The sequence below is a fragment of the Cyrtonyx montezumae genome, unplaced genomic scaffold (genome assembly GCF_038088225.1).
Source record: "Cyrtonyx montezumae isolate F1298 unplaced genomic scaffold, pur_monq_1.0 scaffold_2, whole genome shotgun sequence".
Taxonomy (NCBI): Eukaryota; Metazoa; Chordata; class Aves; order Galliformes; family Odontophoridae; genus Cyrtonyx; species Cyrtonyx montezumae.
In genome coordinates, this window is record NW_027071936.1 from 22486419 (window position 1) to 22498424 (window position 12006).

Below are 12006 nucleotides of genomic sequence, written 5' to 3' on the forward strand. Positions count from 1 at the left end.
TTTAGCCAATAGATTTTAAATGTTTCTCCTCCAGGCCTAAGAAAAATTGAATGGAGTTTGTGGAGGGCTAATAGATAATTCTCAAAGATACTCCATTCAATTTTTTGAAGTTGTAGAAGCTGTGTGTAGATGGAGGGTTGAGAGGAAGAACAACTAAGTTCTATCAGTTGGAGAGGAACATTCTGCTCTACTTGTCGTGCCCAGGGAGTGACAAACTTTTGATAAAATAGGCTTGTTTTTTACTTGAAATCTCTTTTCTGCGAATGATACAGCCAGTTCATGCCAGTAGTGTAACTTGTTGATAAGCTTCAGTTTCATACATAGATGTTGGTATATTTGTGGATTATTTTTAAGATGCTTATAGTAGCAGAGCAGAAATACAAAACCATGCATGTAGCATGCAGCAGTTGGTCAGAAAGCAATTGTGATCAGTAATTTTCCAGGGAGACCTGAGGGGGGCAAGTTGCATTTATGTGATCTAAATCCACTGGTTGCATTGAGGGGGATTAACATCTGTTAAAAGTATTATGTTTATCATGCAGGTGTTCCAATATTTGTATTTATTACGTGTTGCAGCAACAGTCTCTGAGAAAACATTCATATAACAATCTGGTTGTTTTATTGTCTGAATCTGTCAGGACAGTCATTTTGTTACTCCAACATTGTGATGCCCTTGCAAGCTGTAAACTGTTTAATGGAGTGAGCATATGGAGAAAGATGACAGACTTTCAAACTTTTGGAAGACAGTTTTACATCAGAGACATTAGTTTTTGCACATGGGATTGTTCCTAATACATTGTATGGCAAAAATGTTGAATTAGATAGAACATTTCCAGAATTCCATCTTATCCCCCTGTGCAGGTCTATATTTGACATTTCTTTCATTTTGTCAATAAACAAAACACTTAGATTCCAATATTAATAGAAATAAATATTCCATGAAGTACCTCATAGTAAGAGTAATTAGATCTGACTTTGAAGAGCCTTTCTTCGTGTGTCTATAATACTTTTATAGCCTAAAAAGTAGCTCTGCAGATGTAGTAACTTGCAGGAAAGGCTGATGACAGTTCTTAAAAAAAAAAAAAAGAAAAACAACAACAAAAAAACAATTTAAAAACTTGACATCTGCTGATTTGTGTTGTAGTGTAATATGACACTGCCAGTACAATGACCAGACAGCAATGTTAAAAATGTTAATGTTGCAAAATCAAGTGCTCAAAAGCATAAGGAAATACAACAGTTTAGGTCACTCATGTGATCTTAATTTGCCCCCTTTCAGTAATTACATTATGATACAGTCTTTATTATAATATGGATGTTTTGTTCACAGAACCACTTGAACGTAATCCAGCTCATTCTGAAGCTAATGGAAATATTTTCATTGACTTTAGTGTATTTCAGGCCAAGTTCCAAATGGCATTTTTTCTTTTTTAACCCACGTTTCTTGAAATAACATAGGTGTATATAATGACATAGTTTATCCGGCGAATAAGACATGATCCTTGTCCTGAAAATCTTATAAAGGAACTTCTCATATAATGAACTGGAAGTGATTGGTTCCCTCTGCCTAAAGAGATCACTATTTCACTGTGATTAATCCCAAAGAAAGTTTATTTTTATAGAGTTCATCTCTGTATCAGAAAGAAAGAAGATTTAAACAAAACAAAACCATAACCCTCTAGCCTATGTTTCTTTCCTTCCTTCCTTCTTTTGAGACAGAAAAAAATTATATCAAGACGACAACACAGTACATTTGAAGAAAGGTGCACAGATTATTGAAGAGGTAGGAAACTGAGCTGAATGAAAATATATTTTAAAAAGTTTAATATTAATATTTTAATAAATATCTAACAAAAAATTGTATTTAGGCTAGGCATGATCGAACATGACATGACAAAGTTCCTGATGAGAATTGTTTCTGTCAGTTCTTTTAGAATAGTTCTCCAGTGTAGCATTTTTCTTGGGTTTAATATCAGCCAACTTGTTCTCATTTTGGTAATAACCTTGGCCAGTTTGCAATAGTAGTTGCAATAACGTGACGTTTTAAATTATTAGAAATGCAATTAAAATGCAGGTGCCAGAAATAAGATTCTTTTTTTTTTCTTTCCTTTTTCTCTCTATGTATGAGATGAGAGCTAAAACGATATACTGTATCACCATCTCACCGTAATGCAAACCCTCATATATTATTCCTGATGATTTCTATCTTTCCCTACAGTGGCACTCAGAAAACTAAAATCACACCCAATTTATTTTCTATTTTACACAAGTAGTTTAAGTTTAGCTTGCCCTCAATAGGCAGAAATCATCAGAAATCACTGACAACTTCCAACAATACCATGAGCCCCAGCATTCATTGTTTTAACTCACATTTATTGATCCTATGGTTGAAAGAATCCAACTGAAATGTTTACATATATTATATACATATAATTTTATTCTTTCTTTTGGCCTTCTGAATTAGTAACATCTGTTCTTGCTGATGGAAAATATCCCCTGGGCCACAGAGGAGGAATCACAGTCACATGTTGTTGCTGGAACAGCCTGTGTGAATCAGCAGTAAGATAGACTCATCACTCTGCACCTAATAGATATAACACCAAAATGGAGCCAAGGCATTCCTGTCCAAGGTGGGAGGTAATGGTCTTTCCTCTCACTTGGAAAGAGAAGCCTCAAACCATTTTATGAGTGCTTGCAGCCTAAGAAGCAGGCCCTACTTAGTCTGAGTCCATGTAAGCTTTGCATTTTCAGCAGAGCTTCATCCTGCCTTCTTCACGTGAGGAACAAAACAGTCTACAACCTAACTGGAAAAAAAAAAAAAAAAAGCAAAAGAGGCACAATGGGCCTCATTGAGCTTTTAACTCTGAAGTCTTTGGAATAATCCTCAGGGTTTTACATTTACTTTAGCTCCAAAATTTCTATAGCATATCATACCTTACCAACATGCTAGGCACTAGCTGAGGAGATTACAGGAAGTAATGAGCAGAGCTGTATTACGCTGATGCAGGAGCAATAAAAAGAAAACTTTGGTTTGCAAAGTGTCAAAACTTCTTCACCCTTGGAAAAGCAACGCAGGACCTTTCATATATTATATCTCAATTTGCTGTTTTAAGTACCAAATAAGTGACATGAGAAATATCTCTTAGTAAGAGGAATTCTGTTTTGAACATCATATGCATTAATCTTGCTGCACACAAGTAATTAAGGCTGTGACCATATTTTGTTCTATGTTTACAGTGCTTAGCACACAAAGAACTGGAACTTTTAATCAGGTCATCTACTCAGATAAGTCATGCATGGTCTCTTAGACAAATGCTAGAAGTGCTATAAATACTTCTGCTGGTCAAAAACTTTTTAAAACACCCTGTTGATGGGCTGTGTAGAAGGATGGTTTTAGATGTAGAGTGAAGACAACTTATTGTATGAAATACTCATGTAGATCACAGATGGCCAATAATATATATAGACACATATTTATGAATGTCATTTATAGAGTCTATGTGCCAAGCTTTAGGTGCACAACATTCCTTACCAAAATCAGTAAAATGGTCTCCAAACAAACTGATGAATGATTTATCTACTGTTTTTCAACTCAATAAATGCAGCAGACCTACTCACACCATTTGTATAAGGGCTGCTCTAAAAGTAATGCCTTCTGATTTTATATTGGCTCATAATGTCAGAGGCAGATGCTGGCAGCACAGCAGTAGAGGTTGAGCCTTCTCACCAATATTCCATTACATTTTGCTGCCACGTGACAGGTGGCAGCAAAGGGGCATTCTGACAAACTGGCATCTGACCCGGGAGTGCGTATGGAGCAAAGATGTGGAATTCCCATGCAGAAGAAATTGCACCCACTGATGTTCTTTAACGCTTGCTGAATGTTTATGGGAACCAAACAGTGAATGTGAGTACAGTGAGGCAGTAGGTGGTGTGTTTCAGTTGTGGCAACAGCAACAGAGGATCACCTTTGCTGGCGCAGATTTTTACAAGCACAGCATGCAGGTGCTTGCTCATATCTGGTGAAAATGCACAGCTAGCGGTGATGACTACTGAAAAATAGTGTTTTGTAGCTGAGAACTTGCTCTATGAAGTAGTATTTTTGTGTTCTTTGTATCTTGTAGCTCCCATGGAAACAAGTTAAAGGCATTACTTTTGGAGTGACCTCTATAACTGTACAAGCTCATTTCTTCAATTCACTAAAAAAATTGATCTTACATTTTTTTTTGTAATATTGTTTATACTGCAGTGGAAAAAAGGCCCTGTGAATATAAAAATACAACTCTCAAATCTTGAAGTCAATGCAACAAAGCTAGATTGTATCCACCAAGTATTTGGCTCCGGCTCTTTACATTCATACTTGCACTGATTTGCCCTTGCTATTATCTCTTGGGCCATAGCATAGCAACATACTTTGCATAGTAATAAATTATCACAAATGAAGAGATGCTTTGTATGACTAAAAATAATGCTCACATTTTGAACAGCTGCATGGTTTTAACTGAAAATATTAAGCAGCTCCTCAGAAAGTCACATCTGATCTGTAAGGTGCTATGTTGCTTTCTTTCCAGTGGGAATTGAGGACATACCGTCCTCCAGAGATGTGAGACCCCAAGAGAATATTATAAAAGTCAAGTAACTGACATGTGATAGTGCGGTTCATCCAATAAGAAATGGATTGTTTAAAACAGACAAAGTGGAGTGAGTAACTAGCTATCAGAGACAGTTTTGACACAGAGCCATAAAGTTGGAAGCGGCATATCGTTTTAGCAGGCATTAATGCAGCGGACAGACCTTCCTAATGATCTATAAATAAAACAGAAAAAATGTCTTCCTGGCTTAAGTGAATTATTGTTGCCATTAAAGATGATAGCATGACATGGGAGGAAAGGTAGTGCTACTTCTTTAAAATGGAGTGTTCCTCCCTCACACCCATTACTAACTTCAGCTAGAAACTGGAGTAACACAAACACAACCTTCTTCTGTTCAGTTTTGACATTACATTCACACAAAAGGAAAAGATAGCTTTTTTTTTTTCTGAAGAAAGCCAGGCAGTCCTTTAATACTTGTCTTTCTTCCCCAGTACTGTTTGCAAATAAGAAAATGTCCACCTGTATCTTTACCTACTTTTTAGGAGAACCTGCACTTCCAAAGCATTGGTAGAGGCATAGAGAAAGAAGTGGTGTAGTTTGTTAATCATTAACAATCAAATGGCTTAAAAATTGTTTTTGATTTAATCTCATTACACCTGAAATAAGAGATTCAATTGTATAGTCATTAGTTAAATCACTTCAGAGCCTACCTCATGAGTTCTGTAGTCTGATCTACTGAGACTAGGGTCAGCCACAAGATCAAACCAGGTAATGGAAGGCTCTGCTCATTCCACTTCTTTGAGAAAACTGTTCCAAAGCAAAAGAGCCTACAGGTAGTGGCTTTCTGAATTTTTGAATATAACATAGAAGTTAGGAATAACCCCTTTGCCTTCCCTGTCTATCAGTTTGCTATGAGTGAATGACTCTACAGTACTAAGGGTGATGATCTTCTGAAGGCCTGTATGATGACATGGAATTTTCAATCAGATCTTGATAACAGAGAACATTTGGTGTTTTCTTTTCTTTCTTTTTTTTTTTTTTTTTTTTTTTTAATCAGGGTGAGATAGAACTCCTTATTCCTAATAACTTTGAGCCTACTTTGGGTCAGCCACGAAAACAACTGCAGAGATCCCTAAGTAGAATATGATTATACAGAAGAGCCCTAATATGGCACTGCCTGTACTGAGGCTGTTGAAGCATCATGGCTTCATCATACATGGCTGAGAGACGATTAAGTTGAATTTGCTTCTGCTGACACTCCATTCCTGATGTTATCATTAGCCTTCATCTAAGGACTATGAAATCTACCAAAAACAATAACGTACAACCCTCTCTGTCCTTCCATTATTTCAGAAAGTATATTTGCAATATAAAAAGAGGAAAGAGAGAGAGGTGCTTGTTGATTTTCTGGTATGTGGATCTTCTGCTCAAAATCCTTCTCCTAGGACCTAGATTCAGAATCTTTGATTTGGCTTTCCTGCTGTCAGTTTTAGGTATGTTGTAGGAACACATAAAGCAGACAGTATTTCTCCTCCTTTTACCCCAGTAACGTTCCCTTAAAATTTTAAATAATAACCCTATCTCTCCTTCCAGAGACATTCTGAAGATGCCTCTATATGGTGTCCTTAATGTAAGCAGAAGTACACCTAGGCATCAGCTCAGCTGGTCATTAAGTTCTCCTGGTTCACTTTGTCATTTATTTGCTGAGATTTCTACCTGCTATGGAGCAGCTGTGCTGCTCGCCTACTTAAAAAAAAAATCTGTTTTCCCAGTATTTACGCACATACAGTACTTCTTAAAGTTATAAACAAATACAGAATTCTTAAAGTGCTGTGCTTACATAGGTAAAAAATCTGAGGTCTTGGATCTGGTATTCAAAAAAGAATGTTAAAATACCCCAATAATTTTCATGTTCATGGCTCTAAATTTCAATTTTATAATTCAAAATGCTGTGGAAATTTTTTTGATTTGAAAAATATGGATTAAAAATTCATGTTGTAGGCGTACATTCTTAACCTAGAGATCAGTTCAGTAAATCATGTGAAGTGCCCCTCAGCACTTTTCCAAAATTTTACAGTGCTTCATTACTGCAGATAAATGTAGTTATAGTTCACATAATATGAAACCAGAATTCTTGTGCAGGTACTTAATTGAAGCGGATAAATTTTTACGAAGCAGTACTTTGTTCCTCCTAAATCTTTAGTAGTCCATGGGTAATAATATAAGTGGTAGTAGTGTTAGGTAAACTTTTTTAATGGAAAGAAAAAATACTGCAGTTTATTTTGAGTGTTCAGTCTCTGACAATGAATGAAATGAAGGAGGCTCATATTCCAAGGAATTATAAAGGGTTAAAAAAACATAGATCTACATAAAGAAACAACATTTGTGAGTTTTACGATTAAATCAGCCATTGCTTTGCTGACCAATAAAATGGAAAATGTGTGCTTTTATAGGTTTATAAAAAAGGCAAGCTCTAGTTGCATGAAAAATAACTTTCACCGATTGAGTACAGGTGGCGACTTGTTTAAACTCCGAAGATGTAAAGGCTTAGTATGTATGACTGAAAAAGGGAACATGGCACAATAAAAAGTCTTCCTTTCTTTACTCATCAATCCTTTGGGTATTCCATGTCAAATAAATGTTACAACAATTTACAGTAAAAGTATACAGTGGAAGTGCCAACGTTAACACTTCTTAGGATTGGACAGGGTCCAAATTTTTCACACCAATATTTAATGTGAAGTAAAATGTCTTTTCCATTGGAAGTGTCAGCTGTAACATGCTTTCCTATATTTGGCAACATGCTCATGTGAAGTATAAAGTCAAATGCACATGATGTTCTTTTTATTTCAACCATGATAAATTGTGTTCATTTGTTTAAGTGCAAGTGGCAGTTTTAGTGTTCCTACTATAAATTTTGGTTAGCTTCTATTGACATGCTGTATTAAACTTAAGAAAAACAAATTACACTTCACCCATTTTAATTGACTAAATGTGTCAAAAACACAATAAGTATAACACAAAGGGTCAGAGTCTCAGACTTCACCATAATGGGTGTCATGGCAAGGATCCAGCTTTTCGTACATTTCATTTTTCATAAAGTTTTAGTATGAGACATACATTTAACATTCACTTCCACTTCAGATTTGAAACCTAAAATATATATATATATCTTCTGTTCTCATTGCACTCACTCTAACTTTGTTAAAAGTTCCCTTTTTTTTTTTAAGGTGATAGTACTGATGAATATTGATGATCCACTGTAAACACAAGATTTAAAAATTGACTTTGGTATTTGAAGGAATGAATTTGTGATTTATGCAGTACAAGGAGATTTGAGTCAAAACCCATGCCTGAGGCTGTGGTTAGGAATCTCTGAGACCACTTTTCTAAACAGGCAAATATGGTTGAGTGCCAGATTAAACTTGGCATTCTTCATTCCCACAGGATTTGGATGGAACCCGTTACTTTCAATGCATAGATTTTATGCTAAATAACTGATGTCTATTTTTCTTATGGAAATCTTTACCTGCTTTCTGAAATTTAACAAGTGAAAATTATTGAGAACTACTATAGGATGGCACGAGCACAGGCAGAAAGCCTCTACAAGCTGAAATACCCAGGTTGAGTTCAAGCCATTTATACATCTCAGTGCAAATTCATTCCTACAAGTTACGAACAAGGGATCAGCACTTTCTAGAAGTGCCAACGTCATATTTTTTGCTTTTGTTGCTGTACTAGCTTGCACCCACAGCTCTTGCTCTCAGCCTCATGGTCTGCTTGGTTAGAAGTAGCAAAGAGGAGTGGTTGGAGAGCTGATGGGTTCAGGTTGCACATAGGGCTTACAAGAAGGTTTATAAACATGAAGTGCCTGGCTCTCATGGATTTCTAGCAAGGGGACTGAGTCTCATCACTCTCAGATAGTGATTTATTCTCATACTACTGGCAGTTTCTTTAATATTATTTTGAGATAGATATTCACATTTAAACAAAAGCACTTTTTCTTTTTCACTGTAGAATATATTCCATGCTATTTTCCTAAAGCAATGCACTTTCTGACTAACTTACAGTCTTACAAAAACTGCTGGATATATGTGCATGACACATTTCAAAAATATAGGTAAATGTATGCTTACCACTTTTCCTTGTGATAGTGGACACCGTTGTACATGTAAATTGTTAGAATCCTGTTATTAACAATTCTGATCAATCACCTCATTCTGCATGGGACATGCAACATCACGCTAATATACATTAGTTAAAAACATTCACCTAGGGCTGGTAGAGTGTTGGCCTCTAATTCTATCACTTCAGAAAAAAACCCATATGCAATAATGCCTCCACTGAATCTGTACCAGAAGCATTTCTATTGCTTTGAAATTGTTTGAGTCTTCTACCTATGCACTTCATTTCTAATACAATTCAGCACTTGATTTTTTTAACCTCTGGACCACAGGGTTTCCTACTGTCCTTTCAGATCTGCCTCTCTTTTACACTGAAGCCCTCTTTACTTCTGCTAAACAATGTTCCTTTACCCAAAAAACTTAAAGCTGTGTCCATTTGTAGGCACTTCCACAATAACCACGTTATTCTTCATATGAGGAGTTCATAACATTGCTTTACTCTTGAATTTCTGATGCTAGGGACACTTTTACTCGAGTCGCTCTGTTGTATTCCTCCAATCAAAAAGTGTTAACATGATACCTTTGGCTTCAAAATAAATTTTATTTGCTTTCATTAGCTTTATGATTCTGTAGGAAAAGGGAAGAGCAGATAACTGTTTCTGAGTAACCCCAAAAAAGGTAGCAGTCACAACAAAGTTACAGAAAGAAAGATCTACTTACCTACTCCAAGGATCAGGGCTCATCAAACACTCCAAAAAGAGGGACCTTCAGGCAGCCAGCCCTTAAATAAGGTTTAGGAAGGGGTGGATACAAGCTCCACCCTTCCAGTCACACAGGTAAATTGTTTTCACCTGTGCTCCCAGGGCTGGCTGTGTCCGTTCACCAGCTGCTCAATCATTGGTTCAGGTCATGACTTATCAGTTCTTGCACAGATCCTCACACAATTAAAAAAAACATTTTCATCAATGTACTAGTAGCTGTCAGAAAAGGCTATGAATTCCTCAAGACCAAAAGTATATTGTCTGGGATCATTTATAAACAGCATCCTAAAGGGAACTGAAGACTTTCTTCATGATAGATTAAATGACAATTCACAAAATGTCAGGGACAACTATTAGAACTAAATAAATCCAATAGCCTGAATGAGATGGAAGGGATGACAGTGAGTAAAATCAGTAATTTTTTTAAATAAAAAAATTTAATCTAATCAAAATATTTTTTTCTCAAATGTCACTTTTCAGAAAACTTATTTCTGCCACTGAAATGTGGAAAAGAGAATTTGTATTCAACTTTGATAGAAAAACATTTTTATCATCTTCTCCTTGAAAAGCTAACACTAAAGCTAAATTGTTTTATCATCTTCCCCTAAAAGCTAATCTTGTTCTTAAAACAACAAAAAAAAAATCCAAAAAAACACAGGAAGTGTTTACATAACTGCAGCAACTAAGTGTCCATGAAAAAAACAGATACACACAATGCAAATTTTACGGAAGAACACTGGTGTCTCAAAGGTTCTAAAAGTTATTTTGATCATTTAGGGTGAAATAAACACGACAAAACTATCAGTGCCACTGATACTTTCTCAGAAAGTGATAATAGAGGTTCCTATAACTCTCTTTCACCTCAAGGTTAAAGGCAAAACCCAGTTGGATTTGACTGGAGTCAAAGTCTGCTGTTTTTAATATAACCACATGACTAGCTCACATCTTCAGTTGAAGATCTTGAAAATACTGTCTCGAAAATATTCTGTGTTGTAATCTAGGTGTTTCTCAGAATCTCTCTCCTGAGTTTGACTCTAAGAAAAACTCCAAGAAACACTCTGTACTTCATCTCTGGTTACCGTGACTGAATCCACATCACACAGACACCTTGCCATTCTTTTGCACTGTCTATGGAAACATGGTGTTTTTCATCGCTGTCTGTTATCTAATAACTAATGTCAATTGACCTAGACATTCTTGGCAATACACCATATCAATTCTTACTGCTAAATGTTGTTCATCACAGCAAGAAATTTGTTGGTTTCTCATACAGATATGAACTAATTTCAGCAGAGTCTTATTATCCTCTGGTGTCCTATTTATGATCCAGTTTTTGTTACTGTTAGCTTAGAAAAAACTTAAAATATCTTCACATACATGCATGCACACACTTGCACATGTACATGTGCAAAAATTTCTCTCACTGCAATAGAGAAATGTCATCATCATATAAATTACTGAATGAGTATAAAAATTACTATCAGATCTATCTGCTCTTGCCTAATGCACTAAGGAATTTTGACCAAGTAAATTCAGGGATGCTGCTTATATCCTCATGGGAGCATGGAGTCAAGTCTCTCTGGAAATCAGTTAAGAGAAATATGATCATAATGCACTTGCACAGGCTGGACTACATGCATCTACATGGAGGATGGTTGGACCAGATGATCTTGTAGGTCCTTTCCAACCTAATGTATCTATGAATCTATGAATCTGTGGATCAGTAGATGTGAATAGACTCACCAAACACATGATCCTGTTCTGTGTTTGCCAGAAGATTTTTTTTGCCATAAAATTATGCTGAACTAGGCATCATCTAGAAGGAGCCATATCAAGACCTGCGAGGAATGAGAAGCTTTTACAAGGATTTATATTAAATTTTGGAGTGATTTATTATAGAAAGAACCTCCCCTTTTTAACTTATAATGCATATTTTTATCGATTTGTAGAATGCCGCTGCTGATAGTGTTGTTGACATCAAGGACAGAGACAGCTCCTCCATAAAATTAACTAGAATGAGCTGAAAAATATTTTCCTGTTTGAAACATTTGCCATATTGAGGAAATACATGAAGTTTGAAGGTATTTATTGCCAAAAGCATACCAAGGTGAATTTAATACATTTGATAATGTATGAATAAGGGAGAGCTGTAGTATGGTTGGGATGATCCACAGATATGCCTCATGGTGATGGTTGCAGAAGGTATCTCTGATATGGTTTCCTGGAATTTGAACCTCAAGTTGTGCATTCTGGAAGCATTCACACAACTGTGGGGATAGGTAAGATTGACTAAAATATGCATTTCACATCAAGGAATGTACATACACTTCCAGGTTTCTCAACCCATCCAACTGGATTGCTCTGCTCTGTCAAGAGTTATGTAGCTTAAAAGAGTGACACATGGAGATACCAAAGCAACTCATTAGTGTATGGTTACTAGATGTTGCCTTGGCGGAGTAGAGATTCTAAATTTTTCCAGGGAAGCCTTAATGAAAACATGGATTCCTTCACCATGGTGCTGATCTTCCT